The sequence below is a fragment of the Protopterus annectens genome, chromosome 10.part0 (assembly GCF_019279795.1).
Source record: "Protopterus annectens isolate FY-2018-M chromosome 10.part0, PAN1.0, whole genome shotgun sequence".
NCBI classification, from domain to species: Eukaryota; Metazoa; Chordata; order Ceratodontiformes; family Protopteridae; genus Protopterus; species Protopterus annectens.
Window position 1 is genome coordinate 913,701,071 of NC_056744.1, and position 14,901 is coordinate 913,715,971.

The following is a 14,901-nucleotide window of genomic DNA, read 5'->3' on the forward strand; positions in this document are numbered from 1 at the left end:
GGTCAGTAAATGTCTTCCACAATTTACAGGGGGTGATAATTTTGATAGTTGTATTCATATATTTGAAAGAGTATGTAAACATTATAATGCTGACCAAGGGCTCTGAGAATGGTTCCTGACCCCCTTACTCCATGGTAAAATTGTAACTGCTGTTTCTAAATTGTCAGATATTGATTGTTTAAACTATGATAGAGTAAAGAAATGTTTGCTTTGTTTTAAGCAAACACCTGAAGCTACAGAAAAAAATGTTTGTGAACATAGTCCCAAGGCAAATTAAAGTGTATGTGATTATATTGGTGAGTTAAGCACTTATTTTCATAGGTGGGTGAGTGGGTGTCAGGTCAGCACCTTTGAAGGGCTGGCAGACCTTTTCTTGAGGGAACAAACCCTTAGTACTTTACCTGAGGAGATGAGAATTTAGTTGGCATCCCAAGAGTGTAACTCTGCAGATGAACTGGGGAAAAAAGTGGATTTGTACTTAGCAAGCAGGGCATCACTGCACAGGAAAGGGGTACCCAATGCTGTACATGGATATTAGGCGGCGCAGTGGTGCAGCGGTTAATGCTGTCGCCTCACAGCAAGAGGTTCTCTGGTTTGATTCTCGGCCGGGGTGCCTTCTGTGTGGAGTTTGCATGTTCTCCCTGCGTTCGCGTGGGTTTCCTCTGGGTACTCCTGTTTCCCCCCACATTCTAAAGACATGCGTCTGGAGCATTTCTCCCCGGGCCTCCGCTGAAAACAGGATCTGTGGAACCTAGTCGGACTTTCCCGGTCAACAAATGTTAAATAAAATAAAATAAAAAAAAATAAAATAAATATTAGGGAACCCATGGTGGGCAGCCTAAACCACTTCAAAAGAGTCTACCAGCAACAGAGACAGCCACCAGTTCAGGTACAAAGTCAGGATCAACAGTTAATTGTTTTAAATGTAACCAGTGGGGCCATGTATCATATAAATGTCTATGGAGATAAAGTGGGGAACCAAAGGTGGGGGAGTCAGCAAGTGGGAAAAACAGTAAGGCAGTGGTAAGTTGTCTGGAGACAACAGGAGTACCAAGCTATCACCATGGTGGATGGAAAACAGGCCACTGCTAAGACAGACACAGTCTCTGACATAACCATTGTGAAGCCTGCAGTGTTGAAAGAGGAGCAGTAATTGTTTGGGCAGTCCACTCCAGTCAGTGCTTTAGGAGGGTCCCCATTCCAAATGTCTTTGGCCAGGGTTCACATTGACTGGGAAGGTGGAAAAGGCAGCAAACAAGTAGGTGTGTTTGTGGATATCCATGCAGATATCTTGATAGGGAATGATTTTGATAATGCAGTACCTTGCGTGCATGCAGTTACATGCAATTAGGCTTGGAGACAGGCATGTGGGTCTGGTAGTCTGAGGGAGACCCAGACAGACCCCACAACTGAAGCCAGGGCTGGTGAAGTGGATATTTCAGGGAGAGATCTAACCTGTAGCAGTGAGCCTGAAGGTAAGCCACAGCTGCTGGTTGGTACTGATGTTCCCTTGGACAGAGTGACTGCAAGGACAGAGGTGAGTGGTAGTACCCAGGCTTACAGTGAGTCACCACTGTCAGAGGATAGCAGCCTTCCTGTGGAAAGAGAGCTGGGAAGGGTCACAAAGATAGAGTTGAGACAAGCTCAGCTCTCAGACCATACACTAAGAGGCTTGAGGGAGGTAGCTAGGGAGGCACCTGATCCTGAAGGAAAAGGGGATTCTGTATACTGGAACAAAGGGTTACTGCATAGCGAGTGGACCCCTGAGGGAGGGCTAGAGGGTGAGGTCATACAGCAGTTGGTAGTGCCTAGAGTCTACCATCTGGCACTTCTAGCCATGGCCTTGACATTCCTTTTGTAGGTCATATGGGCATAAAGCATACAAAGAGACCTATCGTGCAGAACTTTTATTGCCTTGGGATTGCAAAGGATGTAACAGGGTACTGCAGGACTTGTGAACAGTGCCAAAAAGTAGACAAGGCAGAAGAGATGGTCAAAGCTCTTTTGATACCTTGGCCCGTGATTGAGTTGCCATTTCAGAGGGTAGCTATGGATCCTGTAAGGCCTACAAGTGCTCCAAGTTCCACAGGGAAAAAGTATACCCTGAGGTAGTGGCTCTGTCCTCCATTGAGGCAGAGAAGGTGGTAAATGCTTTGCTACTGATTTTCAGCAGGGTAGGTTTCCTGAGAGAAATACTAACTAAGAGAGGTGTCTATTTCATGTCAGACCTGCTGCCTTGTCTGTGGAAGCCCTGTGGGGTGAAACACCTAAGGACCACCCCGTACCATCCCCAGACTAATGGTCTTGTGGAAAGGTTAAACTCTACACTAAAGACCACACTACGGGCATTTGCAGACCAGTGTAAGAGAGAGTGGGACAAATATTTTCTCCGTCTGCTGTTTGCATACAGAGAGGTACCCCAGGAATCCACAGGTTTTTCACCCTTTGAGTTGCTGTATGGGCATAGGGTGAAGAGGCCTTTAGATGTGATTTGTGCTGAGTGGGAGGATGGTGTGAATCCCACAAGCAGTCTGTTGTGGCATATGTCCTAAACCTCAGGAGAAGGTGTAAGAAGTTCATGGGTTGGCCTAGGAGAACCTGGCAGGAGCCGAACAGCAGAAAAAGATCTAGTATGACAGGAATGTTCAAGCCCAAGATTATGCTATGGGACAGCAGGTTATGGTTCTTATTCCTGTCAGATACAATAAGCTACAGGCAACTTGAGATGGACCCTTCAAAGTGGTAAGGAAGATCAGTGATGTTAACTTCATGATAGAACATCTAGGCAGGAGACAGGGGCACAAATTGTACCATGTTTACATGATGAAACCTTACCATGATAGGCAGGCCCTTGTGCTAAGTATTTACAGTAGGATGCAGGAGGAGTCTGAAGGGGGATCTATGGCTACATCGAGCCAGCCAGCAAAATGCCAAGTTATTAAGGTGGAGCCTAGGGTTGCAGGCATATATCATGTTAGTGCAGCACTGCAGTGGGGTCAGCAAAGCCAATACAGATGGGATCTCAAGACAGGGTATAGGTTAATATATTCCCAGATAGGCTCATAACTCTCAAGCAATGTTTCTCAAGGGTCACTTGAAAAATTAGCTTGAGTCTTCAATTGGGGAGAGATGTGACAATGTGCGGTATTGCCAGCTAAGCCAGTAGAAGTAGGGCTGTGGATGTGCAACATATGCCAGCACAGCTAGCTGGAATTTTGTAAAGAATTACACATCATTTGTATAGCAAACTGATTTGTACAGATGATTGTGTTGAAAATGTATTTGTAAAGCTGCTTATGTTAAACATGTACTAATAGTTTGCACTGCTGGACAGAAAATGAAATATGCATGTATTATTGTAACTGTTTAAATGTAATTTTTTCAACCCACCTATCTTTGGAAATAGTTTGAAATTAAATTACCTGGCTTAGGCCATAAAGATTGTATCTTATAGTTCTCAATGCAGCCATAGACAAAAAGGCTGTACTAGGAATCTTTCTGCATTGTCGTTGTGGTGAACTAACTGCTGCTCTGGAAGGGTGTAGGTTTGAAATTGTTTAATGACTTCCCAGAGCTGCAGTAGATCATAGCAAGGCTCTCTCTGTGTGTATTATTGACACATATGTACTAAATCATGACAGCTTCTAGCCAAGGAGGGTAGCATGGGAACCAGAATCCAGATGACCAGATGTATGCGATTTCATTCTGTAACCTATCACTAAAAATTATATTTTAATACTAGGTGAGGATTCAGGCTCCTTGATTACTGGCCCAGAGTGGGGATGTCAAACTACTGGTAAAAGAATAAAAGAAGAAAAAGAAATTTTGACGGGACAAGGACAAAAGAAAGATGAAAGGAAATGGATGAAAAAGAATAAATATATATATATATATATATATATATATATATATATATATATATATATATATAATATCTGGGGGCTGGTAAAATGGTTAAGGTGTTTGACTTACAAACACAATTACTGTGTTTGATTCTAACCTTCGGGAGGGAAATTGGCTAGGCTTAGAAGGGCCCATTAAGACAGCTAGCCTAGTAATTAGCTACAAACTTATGAAGCTATGAATCTAAGGAAAAGGGAAAATTAAAATTCTAGAGTGCTTTCTGTAAATGTGAATAGTATTAAGGATGTAGGAAGAAGAACATGTATTTTGGAGTGGTGTAATTCATGTGGTGTAGATGCAATTATATTTTAAGACACATGATTTCTAACAAATGAAGAAAGATTATAAAGAAAAAAAAAACATGTTGAGAAAAGATAATGTGGAATTTTAAAAATGAGAGATGTTCTTGAATAGCTGTATTCTGCAAAAATACAGTAAATATATTAAATGTAACTTTAGGAAAATGGGAAGATTAACTATTGTAGATTTAAAATGGAACAAGTATATAGAATTATAATATTATATGCGTATACTAATTGTAAAGAAAAGGAAAGCTTATCTCATCAGGTTTTGAACTATCTAGTGATAAATATGAGTATCATAATAAAAGGAGACTTTAACTCTGATTTAAGAAGTATGTATGATATAAGAAAAATGTTAGAAGTCATAAGGTGTGGTAAGCTAAAACTTTGGGACAAAAATTCATGGACATAATAAAGTGGTTTGTATAGAACTGAAATAGATTATTTTATAGTATCAGAAGGTTTAGTAAAACGAGAAGGTGATGTAGTTGAAACAGGATTTTCTAATCATCTTGTAATACGTTTAGAGATAAAGGGAAACAAGGTATATGTAGAAATTGACAAGGGAATAAAAAGGATAATGAGACAGCATGGAATGACGAAGGAAAGAGATTAGTAATACATTATATAAAGATCATATTACTATGAGAACATGTTATAAAAATAGTTTGAATGGTGTATAATATTTAAGCAAAGTAAAATAAAAATGTTTTTACAGTAGCAATGTGATGTGAGAAAATTAAAAAAGAAATAATATAAAAGAAGATATAATGATGCATTAGGAGATTTAGCACATAATGATAGAAAGTAATTTGACAAAGAAAAATAATTTTATGAAAAAATCAAGAAAAAATGCAAGAATTGTTATATAAGCAAAGATATTTTTAAAAAGAAAAAAGAAGAAATATTGAGTTACTTAAACAGATTAGTAAAGGAAGATGACAGTGTAATGAAATAAATAAAAAATGTAAAAGGAGAAATAGAAAGAACTAGGGAAACGATTATGAATAGTGTAGTACAGCATGTACAATAGATGTTTTAAAAAGAATGTAGTGAAAACATGTAAAATAAAAAGGTTAACAGAAAAGAGAATAAGGAGTTGCAAAAGGAGTTTTCTTTATATGAGCTAAAGTATTAGGACAAGAAAATATAGCTTTGGTTGCAGGATCAGATGGAATATGGTAGGAAATGTATAAGAATTTAAGGGGCTGGCATTTTTTTTAAAGATTTTGAGTGAGTCGTTAAATGAACGTATTGCATGTAAAAAATTATGTAGTGGAATACTTAAAAATCATATGGAAGATGGAAGATAGAAGACAATTAAAAACTGGAGACTAATAGTACTGAATAATAGTCATTATAAGATCTTTATGAAAATAATACAAACTAGATTTGAAACTGGAATGGAAATTATTATAGAAGATAGTATACATAATTTTGTCAAGACACATTAATGATAGAGAAATTGCGGATTATATTATGAACAGAAAATCAGAAACAAAAATCCTAATAAGAGACCTTAATAAGACATTTGATACAATTGGATGTGAAATCGTATGGGTAATAATGAAAGAATATGATATGTGACAAACTTAGAAAATGATGTATGTCAGAGTATTGTAATAATAAAGTAAAAAATACTTGTAAATGGCTGGTTAAGCCAAGATGTGCATATGAAGAGTGGTGTAAGACGGGTATGTCCAATCAGTTTTTTTACTCTTTGCATTAGTTATGATTATGATAGCATGTGAAATGAATTACAAAATGAAGGAAGTTTGGTATACACCAAGGCTAAAGAATTTAATGCATTATATAAGCATTCTAGTGTATGCAATGACATGAAACCTAAGTTCTTTGTATTAGAACAGGTGGTTATTGATCCCTGAGGAGGTTGTTGGGAAGCCAGGCTAGAATATAGGGAGCTTTTCTGGCAACTTAAGTTAGATTTAGGAAGGACCCTGGGTTTAAAATGATCAAATTATCATCAACAGTGTATTAAAACCCAAGAGCAGCAAAATTATAAGAGTGTCACAACAATACGAACTACATCACATTTACCCATATGGGTCTTTACAAGTAGATGTAGGTGGAATATTTTAAAAATGTATAACATTTTTAAAACAACTTATGCTATCCAAAAACACTTTTGATGACATATTGATGTTCTTTTAACATTGTATTATAATTGTGTTTACGCTTTTTAATGTGATGATGTTCAATTTATGTTTGCATTTCACAACCTAAGTTTATATGGCATGGATGCATATATTTATTTTTAGAATTGACTGTATAGGGCTCTTTAAATTGTTAATGCTGTAGTTAATTGTCAATTGCTGTGATTTTATGATTGATGATAGTATTTATAGCAATGATTCAGGCAGTTGCATTGTTCTGAGGAAGCTTGGGGGTGTTCCAGGTGAAAGTGCTTAACCTTGTGATTCTGGTGACATTGTGTTACCTTGTGTCTATTTTTTCATTGCTGTGCTGGTTTGCATTAAATGTTTTTGGTTCTGCTATCCTGCCTGGCCTTGGAGTTCCTTATTTTCTATTTGTGGTGACATTTTTGGATTTATTATTGGAAATGGGATATATAACACTTGAAGGGTTAAGAATTCCAGTCCTTTAACATATCCAGATGATATTATAATAATTGCAAAAAACTAAATTTAGATAAAAGAAGTAATAATTTGAACAAAGAAGTGTCTAGAGGTGATAGGGATCGTTTTAAAGAGAAAAGTAAAGGTTTAGGTGATATTGTAAAGATATGAGGAATATATTTTACAATGAATGGAATTTCTGTGTTAGGTATTACATTTCGGAATAATGAAGTAAGTAGAATTCAATGGAAAAAAATAGAAGTAAAACAAACCTGCTTTTTTTCTGGAGAACATATCAATTATCATTCAGAAAAAAGGCTTACTTGATTCAGTACTAATGGGAAAAACAACATACTTAGCACATTTATTTATGTTGCCTAAAGATTTAGAAAAAGAATTATTGCAGATATTTTTTTTCATTTATATAGGGTTCTAGGTTAAACCCAGTTAAAAGAGGAGTTTGTATGTAAATAAAGAAGAAGAGGGTTTAGGGTTAATTAACTCAGTAGTATATACTGCTTCATTAAATTTGTACAAAGTGTTAAACTGGATACATGAAAAAGATGAGAGGTTATTAGTAAAACTGTATAAATATAAGTATGATAAATTGTGGGGTATCGCAAACAAAGAGTAAAAGAGAAAAAGCATATATAACTGAAGAAATAAAATGTTACCAAGAAAAAAATATTTTTGTGGAAAATAAAAATTGATGATATAGAAAAAGAAAGAAAAGTATGGTATAAGAATGTAAAGATAAAACATTACTATGTAAAACCATTGCCATTAAGAGTAAAAAAAAAAAAAAATATATACATATATATATATATATATATATATATATATATATATATATATATATATATATATATACATTATATGCCATATAAAAATAAAAGTGTAAGATATGTTTACATTGTCAAGAATAAGAAACTACAGAACACGTGCTTTTGAAATGTAAGAGGAAAAAAAGGTTGTGGGGAAAACTAATATAAAGAAGTATTTTTTTGGAAAACATAAAAAAAGTTGATAAAATAAACATGGATATGATTAAATATGGATATTATAAGAACAGAAGTAAAGAATATGTTAAATGAATAGATAAAGAGTTATTTTATGGCATATGGGTTATATGGAATGAGATAATAAATTAAATTATGTTTAATGGTAAATGGATTTTAGCAATAATATTAAGTAAAATCAGATGGTTGTTTTGGAAAAGGAGTGGGGGTCTAATAAGGATGAAAATTTAGTACTATTGTAAGAAAAATAATGAAGACATATAAATATATTTGCATATTTATATATTTGTATATCTGTTAATATTTGTAAATATGTAAATATGAGCTCTTTTTTGTATATAAACAAAGGAATCTTACTCTTTTTGATAGGTGCCATGGGATTTTTTTGCATTCATGTGAGATACTACAATCTCAGTCAGATGGGACCTCGGTATACCATCTCATCTAAAGGATGGCAAACTCAGGAGTGCAGCTGTTCTGCAGTGTCAGCAATCAGTCTATCTGGTATGGGAAATTAATTCTCAGCCTTCTACACCAAAGGTGAGTGTGTTGCTTGTTTCACCACTGACATTCCAGATAAATTCAATGTTTGGAATTGAGAGGATGCCTGACGAATGGAGAAAAAGTGTTTTGATACTGATTTTTAAGAATAAGGGTGATGTGAAGAGTTGCAGTAACTACAGAAGGATTACATTGATCAGTCACATCATGAAGCTATGGGAAAGAGCAATGGAAGCTAGGTTAAGAAGGGAGGTGATAATTAGTGATCAGCAGTATGGTTTCATGCCAGGAAAGAGCACTACAGATGCGATGTTTGCTCTGAGATTGTTGATGGAGAAGTACAGAGAAGGTCAGAAGGAGTTGCATTGTGTCTTTGTGGACTTAGAGAAAGCATATGACAGGGTGCCTAGAGAGGAGTTGTGGTATTGTATGAGGAAGTCGGGAGTGTCAGAGAAGTATGTAAGAGTGGTACAGGATATGTATGAGGTTAGTGTGACAGTGGTGAGGTCTGCAGTGGGAGTGACAAATGCATTTAAGGTGGAGGTGGGGTTACATCAAGGATCAGCTCTAAGCTCTTTCTTATTTGCAATGGTGATGAACAGGTTGACAGATGAGCTCAGACAGGAGTCCCCGTGGACTATGATGTTTGCAGATGACATTGTGATCTGTAGTGAGAGTAGGGAACAGGTGGAAGAGACCCTGGAGAAGTGGAGATATGTTCTAGAGAGAAGAAGAATTAAGGTCAGCAGGACTAAGACAGAATATATGTGTGTGAATGAGAGGGAGGATAGAGGAATGGTGAGGATGCAGGGAGTAGAGGTGGTGAAGGTGGATGAGTTTAAATACTTGGGATCAACAGTTCAGAGGAATGGTGAGTGTGGAAGAGAGGTGAAGAAGAGAGTACAGGCAGGATGGAGTGGGTGGAGAAGAGTGTCAGGACAGATTTGTGACAGACGAGTACCAGTAAGAGAGAAAGGGAAGGTCTACAAGAGGGTAGTGAGACCAGCTATCTTATATGGGTTGGAGATGGTGGCATTGACAAAAAGGCAGAAGTCAGAGCTGGACGTGGCAGAGTTAAAGATGTTAAGATTTGCACTGGGTGTGACGAGGGTGGACAGGATTAGGAATAAGTATATTAGAGGTCAGTCCAGGTTGGAAGGTTTGGAAACAAAGCCAGAGAGGCAAGATTACATTGGTTTGGACATGTGCTGAGGAGGGATGCAGAGTATATTGGGAAAAAGATGCTAAGGATGAAGCTGCCAGGTAACAGGAAAAGAGGAAGGCCTAAGATAAGGTTTATGGATGTGGTGAAAGAGGACATGCAGGTGGTTGGTGTGACAGAGCAAGATGCAGAGGACAGGAAGAAATTGAAACAGATGATCTGCTGTGGCGACCCTTAACTGGAGCAGCCAAAAGAGGAAGAAGAAGAAGAAGGTGTTATTTTGTTACTTCCTAATGTATGTAAAGAAAGATTTATAATTATCTTTAGCTTGAGATGCTAGCCTAAGTTGATGGGAAGCCTTTATTTTCCTGATGGTACTAGCCCTCACAACATTTTGTGGGTTACTGTAATACCTGAAATTATTAGAGACGTCATTGTCAAATTGAAGGACATTTTAACTTTTGAAGTCTTTGAATATCATGATGTTTGCATACATTGGTTTAGAGATTTTGAAAGACAATGCCACCAATTTGTGGTCAGTCTTCACTGGGAAGGCTACACCAGTAGGATAGAACAAATAGATGCTATATTTGTAAGAGACAGATCAAGATCATTTTGTCCTTCACTGGGCTCTTTGATTATTTGATCCAGAGAATTCTCATTTATGATATGACGAACTTTTGGGATATAGCCTATATTTGAGGTATAGGTCTTCCATTTTACTGTCAGGTAATTAAAGGTTTAGCAGGATGGTGGAGTTTTTGTGCGTTTGATATTCATCAAATGTTTTCACGAAGTATACATAGTGTGGTCAAAGGGGGGGGGGGGTCCTATAACATGCTATGATCTGACAGCTGGTTTAATTTAGAGTGAGTTGAATCTCAATAAATTTTGTTTGTGGGTTTCTGGGAATTTGCCTTAAAGTACCTACTATGGATACTCTGTCAAAGTTCTCATTGAGCCTAAAAATGTGGTAGGCACAAGGCTCTGGTATAAAGGGGATAAAGTCTGTACTTATAAAACCAGGTTTCAATAATAGTACACATATAAATATACACCAAATGCAGAATGTCTTCAAGGTCAATCAATTTGTTATTTAGCCTCCTAACTTTGGTATTAAAGGTGCTTTGCTTGCTATGTTTTTTAGGTTAGAAGGTCCATTTATTGGATTCTATCTGAAAAGCACTATCGGGGCAGCTAAGGCATTATCCAGTATATTGAAACCCTGGAAAGAAAGGAACAGTCCATCCTTGGCAAAGCAAGTATGGCTATGCAGTTGTTCATTTTATATTGACGTATACTAGGTCCCCCTTAAATGACACCAGTTACTCATCCAGTTGTTAAAATCACTCATCTTTTCCTTGTACCTCAGCATCACTGAATACATTTGGATGAATGCATACATGCTTACAAATACTTCAAGCATGGACATTAATGCCCTTCTTGCTTGCCAATAGACCAAATACAGTTCTTCCCATAATAAGTGTCCAGGCTGTTGTTAAAAATGTCTAAACTAGTGCTTACTTTAATGTAATTTGGTAGTCTATTCTTTGCACCAGCTGTTCTATCAGAATATCATTAATACAATTTTCATTTCTATAAAATCTTCTACATCGGTTGTCTGATGATTCTCTACCACTTTTTGATAAACCCAAATATTACTAGAGGTAGTTGCCTCTAAATGCCCTATATATACCTGAATAAGATCTCTTCTTAAATATCTATATGAGACACTGTTTAAGTTCATATGTTTTAATCTTTCATAATAACTTAAAATTTCACATCCATGGATGCCTTTGGTATATTTCCTTTGTAATCTTTCCAGTTTACTCATGTTTTTTTTCTTATAAGGTTTCCATATTGTTATTCCATACTCACGTTTGGGTCTAATGTAACTAACAAATAAATGATTTCATCATCTCTGATTTCCTAGACTTTATAAATCTTTTTGTACAGCCTATAGTTCTATAGCTATCATTAAGCAATCGGTTGATATGATTAGAAAAACTCATAGCAGGATTTACCCATATATCCAGGCTGCTAAATGAATCTACAGTTTCAATCAATCTGTGTTGTGTTAAATATTCACCTTTTAATTTATGTCTCCTGAATCCAATATGCTTAGTTTTTATGTATTTATCAGCATATTAGTCTCCTTTGCCCAAATGGTCAATTTAGTCAAGTTCTTTTGCAGACATGTCCTATCTGTAACACATATTTCAAGTCATCTGCATATAGACTTTAGAATACCTCAGATGAAAAAGCTAGATCTGAAAGATGCAATCTAAACAAATATAGGCTTGGGACAGTGCAATGTGAGACACACTGATTGTAACCAGGAATTTCACCTGTCCACTTGCTGTATGATACTTGCCATGTCCTATTTGTAAGCTATGCAGCTATCCATTTTATCAGGAATACATCAATATCTAGTTGTTCTAATTTATTGACCAGTGTAAAGGCAGGATTTCACTCAGTACAAGAGTATTTTTCGGCATTTGTGACATGCATGGAGAGCCTGGAAATGTCTCTCTACATATCCCTTAGGGTTTTGCATACCAAGTCAGTTACACACACAGACTGCCATCATGTTGCGGTCATACATTTCATCTTGAGGATCTTGCTGGCCCTTGAGGCATTAGAGGTAGAGGCACGTGAAAGACAATGAAGAGAGCAGAGTGTACGCCTTACTATGGAACCACCAAGCACCAGTACATTTTTATTTTGGAGGTTTAAACTTATTTGGTTTGGGGTGAGTTTTTTTTCCCTGGTGACTCTCATTTAAGTATTTGTCAGTATAGACTGTGTTTTTTAATTTCTGTTAAGGCCATGTCTTATTTGACCTTTTTGGCTTAGTCAAGGACTTTGTTATCAGCCATTACATATGGTAATTTTTCATGTATTTGTGTGAGCGCTGCAGAGATGTGTTGTCCTCAGAGGTGTTTGTGACAATGAATCCTCCATTTAAGTTAAACACTTGGATCTCTCACAGGTAGTTTTGATGAGATATGTAGTATTTCATTCTTTGTCACCATGAGGCAGTTGCTACACTGCCTGAGTATAACAAGTGATAGGAGGCTGGTGACCAAGGGAAAACAAGCTGGATGGCCTCTCATTTAGTCTAAGTTTTCAGACATTTGGGAATATAAGACTTATTTGCATGGTATTTGTCAAGTACTTTTATGGTATTTGTATGGCATTTGGTTTGCTGGGTGCTTTTCTGCTTGTTTGTCTACCAAATACATTTGAATACAAAACATTAAATACTTCTTTTCCTTGATAATTATTATGCATACTGAATATTACATATTTGTGAGTACCAAACAATGTAGTACAGCAGTTAACTACTGGAGGTAGCACCATTAGCACAGTCTGCTATTGGCATGACTCTGTCTTGGCTTGTTAGGAGTAGAATTTAAATCAACATGCCTGAATCCATTTAGTGTAGGTTTGAGTGGCACTGGATGAACTGCAACTGACTGCAATATAGATGAGCTAAAACTTGTACAAATCAATGAAAAAATAACTTTTGACTCCAGCCAATAATGCTGTCTTTCCATAAACAACAGCAGCTTGTCCTTTCCCACAGAACTGTCTCCACTAAGCAGACATAGGATACACTGTATGGATGGGATTATATCTTTTGGTTTGTCTCACAACACTTGGGGAACACGCAGAATGAGTAGCAAACTGTTGCTAGGGATAGGGAAGTCTGCTCCTTCCCTGCTCAGCCTCCCCATCCCAAGACAACCTCATTAAAAATGGTTGGATGGACTGACGGATGGATGGATGGATGGATGGACATTGTTATTTTGTAAGGTTATAAAGCGTAACTTAAGAAATCTTTTGAATGTTCCAACTGTTATGTTTTCAATGGCTTTTAAATATATTCCAATATTTGACATACAATTATAAATTTGTATCACATTTTTTAGGGATCCACCATGCAGTTTTAAATTTGTATGTAGTTCCCCATTATCAGTGTTTAGTCATATGTATTTACAACCACAAACAGCAAATCCTCAACAATAATGATTAACAAAACCTAAATCCTGAAAATCAAGACTCTTAAAAACTAAACTTTTAGTATTTTTTCCAGGAGGACAGGGGGCATGCTCTCCTGCACCCTTGATATGGCCCAAATTTCTATATACCAACTCCAAAGTTGCACCAATGGGAAAAATGGAGAAACTCGCAAAAAATGGCTTCACCACTGGGTCACACTTAGAAATCTGCTCAGCAGTGATTTCCAATGGAGAAAAGCTTTCAGTGCTATTGTGTCGAGCAAGTGAATACCCACTGTTAAAGTGCTTCGGCTTCTTATTTACTACTTTATCTTTTTAATTGTGTCTATCTATCAATTTCTTTAACAGGTTAGAGGGCTGGTCCTCATTTGCAATCCATGCTCACCATAGCCAATATCAACAACTGACATGATGCATGTAGTTGATTTCTGCAGAACTGCAGACAGTTTCATTTTGCTACATCAATAAATTTTGGCCAAACCCTCCTCATAGAAGAAATACTTCACAGTCATTCATTAGGTGACAGGTACACATGCCCATTTGCAGAACAGTATTTTGATATATAGTTTGAGTACGTCAGAATGTGCTTTTGACAGAAATATATACATATATTATTATTATTTAGATATTTAAGGTCTGTTTTGAAGAACACATCTGAAGTGCTGTAATAAATCCCCAACCATACGAGTTGGGGAAAACTGGTTAGTTTAATATGTGCTGCAGAGAAACAACTTCGTCACTAGCAATCATGCCTTTCTGTGCCTACTTTTTAATTTGTACCATGCTTTCTGTGCATACTTTTTAATTTGTACCATGCTTTCTGTGCCTACTTTTTAATTTGTACCATGCTTTCTGTGCATACTTTTTAATTTGTACCATGCTTTCTGTGCATACTTTTTAATTTGTACCATGCTTTCTGTGCATACTTTTTAATTTGTACCATGCTTTCTATGCATACTTTTTAATTTGTACCATGCTTTCTGTGCATACTTTTTAATTTGTACCATGCTTTCTTTGTCCCTATGATTCCTTACTGCAAAACTCTACCAACACTCCCTCTCTCTTTTGTGTAACAGGGCAGCTATTAACTAGGAACACAACTGCTTCCCTTTTTCCTAGATTATATATGTCCTAAAACAGTCTTTAATAGATTAGCAAGTAACACAACAGATGTGCATCACTCAGGCAACAATATTTTATTTCTGTCTTACTTACACCCTTTTCATTTTATTTATGTGTTTTGAGCTGAGATGCTTGGTAGTACTGTGCAGGGTAAATGTCACTAAAGAAAAAAATTAATTTGTTCACTATGCTTCTATGGTGGATGCATAGCTCTAGTGATGTGAGTGTGAGCCCAAACAGTGATAACACTCCCTGATTTTAATTCCTGTA